Genomic DNA, 2,393 nt, shown 5'->3' with positions numbered 1-2,393 from the left:
CCCCCCCCCCTCCCCGCGCGCTCAGAGCGAGGCGGGTCTCGCGAGAGGGGAGAAGATGGCGGCGGGCGGCGCGTGGCGGGCGGGCCCCGCCCCCTCGGGAGGCGGGGCTTGGGAAAGGGGCGGGGCCAGCGACGGGGAGGCTCCGCCCCGCCCCGCAGCGGCGTGACGTGCGCACGTACACAGTGACGTCACTGCGCGGGCACGTGGCGGCGGTGGGGGAGGGCGGCCATGTTGGGTAGGCGCAGGGGATGATGGGAAGGCGGCCATATTTAGTGGGACACAGGGGATGATGGGAGGGCGGCCATGTTGGATCAGCCCCAGGGGATGATGGGAGGGCGGCCATGTTGGGTGGGACACAGGGGATGATGGGAGGGCGGCCATGTTGGGTGGGACACAAGGGATGATGGGAGGGCAGCCATGTTGGGTGGGACACAAGGGATGATGGGAGGGCAGCCATGTTGGGCCTGCCCCGGGGGATGACGGGAGGGCGGCCATGTTGGGCCTGCCCCAAGGGATGACAGGAGGGCGGCCATGTTGGATCAGCCCCAGGGATGATGGGAGGGTGGCCATGTTGGCCCAGCCCCAGGGGATGATGGGAGGGCAGCCATGTTGGCTCTGCCCCAGGGGATGATGGGAGGGCGGCCATGTTGGCTCAGCCCCAGGGGATGATGGGAGGGCGGCCATGTTGGCTCAGCCCCAGGGGATGATGGGAGGGCGGCCATGTTGGGTCTGCCCCAGGGGATGATGGGAGGGCAGCCATGTTGGCTCAGCCCCAGGGGATGATGGGAGGGCGGCCATGTTGGGTCTGCCCCAGGGGATGATGGGAGGGCAGCCATGTTGGCTCAGCCCCAGGGGATGATGGGAGGGCGGCCATGTTGTGTCCCCTTCCCCTCCCCCCAACACCACGACACTTTTTGGGCGGTTTTGCTGTTTTTTTATCTAAAAGGACCAGAAACGGCGTCAAAAAAAAACCAACCTCCCTGTTTTCACCTCAAAACGCGCGCGCGGGGGAGGGGCCACCCCCGGGGTGGGGGTGGGGGGGTGACAGGGGAGTCCCCAAGGTCACAGGGTGTCCCCGGGGGAGGGTGACCCGGGGGGACAGGAGGGGACAAGGCCACTTTGGGGGTGAGCCCGGGGGACACGGGGATGTCCCCAAGCCTCCTTAGATGCCACCACCAGTGGTCACTTCAGAGGGGACCCCCCCACATCTCCTGGTGGCCCTGGGGGACTCCGGGTGGCCCCGGGGGACACGGGTGACACCGTGGTGGCCCGGGAGGGGACGAGGAACACGATGGCACCCCAAGCCTTCCAAGATGCCACCACCAGCGCCCACGTCGAAGGGGACACCCTGCATCTCCTGGGGACTTGGTGGCCCTGGGGTGACTCGAGGTGGCTCCAGGGGATGCGGGTGACACCGCGGTGCCCCAAGGACACGGGGATGTCCCCAAGCCTCCTCAGATGCCACCACCAGTGGTCACTTCAGAGGGGACCCCCCCGTATCTCCTGGGGACATGGTGGCCCTGGGGTGACTCGAGGTGACTCCAGGGGATGCAGGTGACACCGCCGTGCCCCGAGGACACAGGGATGTCCCCAAGCCTCCTTAGACGCCACCACCAGTGGTCACTTTGGAGGGGACATCCCATGTCTCCCATGGGGGACTCGGGGTGGCCCCAGGGGACGTGGGTGACACCGCGGTGGCCCAGGAAGGGACAAGAAACTTGGCGCCATCTCCAAGCCTTCCTAGATGCCACCACCACCTTGGAGGAGCCCCCTTCCATCTCCCGTGGACGTGGTGGCCTCAGGGGGCCCTGGGGTGGCCCCGGGTGACCCCTTGGGGACACGCGTGACCCCGTGGGGACGTGGGGGCGGGTTGGGGGGCGGTGTCACAGGAAATAGTCGGCCACCGGCTTCTTGGAGGGGATCCCCCGCGTCTCCTGCGGCGCCGCCTCGAAGATGATGAACTCCTTCTGCAGGTGCTCGTCCAGCTCCAAGATGGCCGCCACGTTCCCGCACCTGCCGGGACACGCGTGTTCTTGGCGTGTGCTCGGGGACACGGGCCCGGAGCCACCGCCGTCATGGAGTGACCCCCTCACGGCCATCGTCCCCTTCAAGGCTCATTCACGTCCGCCCCCCTCGCCGTTTCCCATCCCTAGCACTTCTTCACGTGTCCTTAGCATGTTCTTAGCATGTCCTTAGCGTGTTGAGAGCCACCTGCAGCAGCCGTGACCAACCCCACCACAGGGACGGTAACGCTCGAGCCTCGCTTGCCACTCCCCACCCCATGTCCCTTCACCCCACACCTTCATGTGTCCTTAGTGTGTTCTTAGCGTGTCCTTAGTGTGTTCTTAGTGTGTCCTTAGCGTGTTCAGAGCCACCTACCGCAGCCATAACCC

Source organism: Calidris pugnax, unplaced genomic scaffold, assembly GCF_001431845.1.
Source record: "Calidris pugnax isolate Ruff unplaced genomic scaffold, ASM143184v1 scaffold932, whole genome shotgun sequence".
Classification (NCBI taxonomy): Eukaryota; Metazoa; Chordata; class Aves; order Charadriiformes; family Scolopacidae; genus Calidris; species Calidris pugnax.
Note: the sequence above shows the minus strand (reverse complement) of the source record.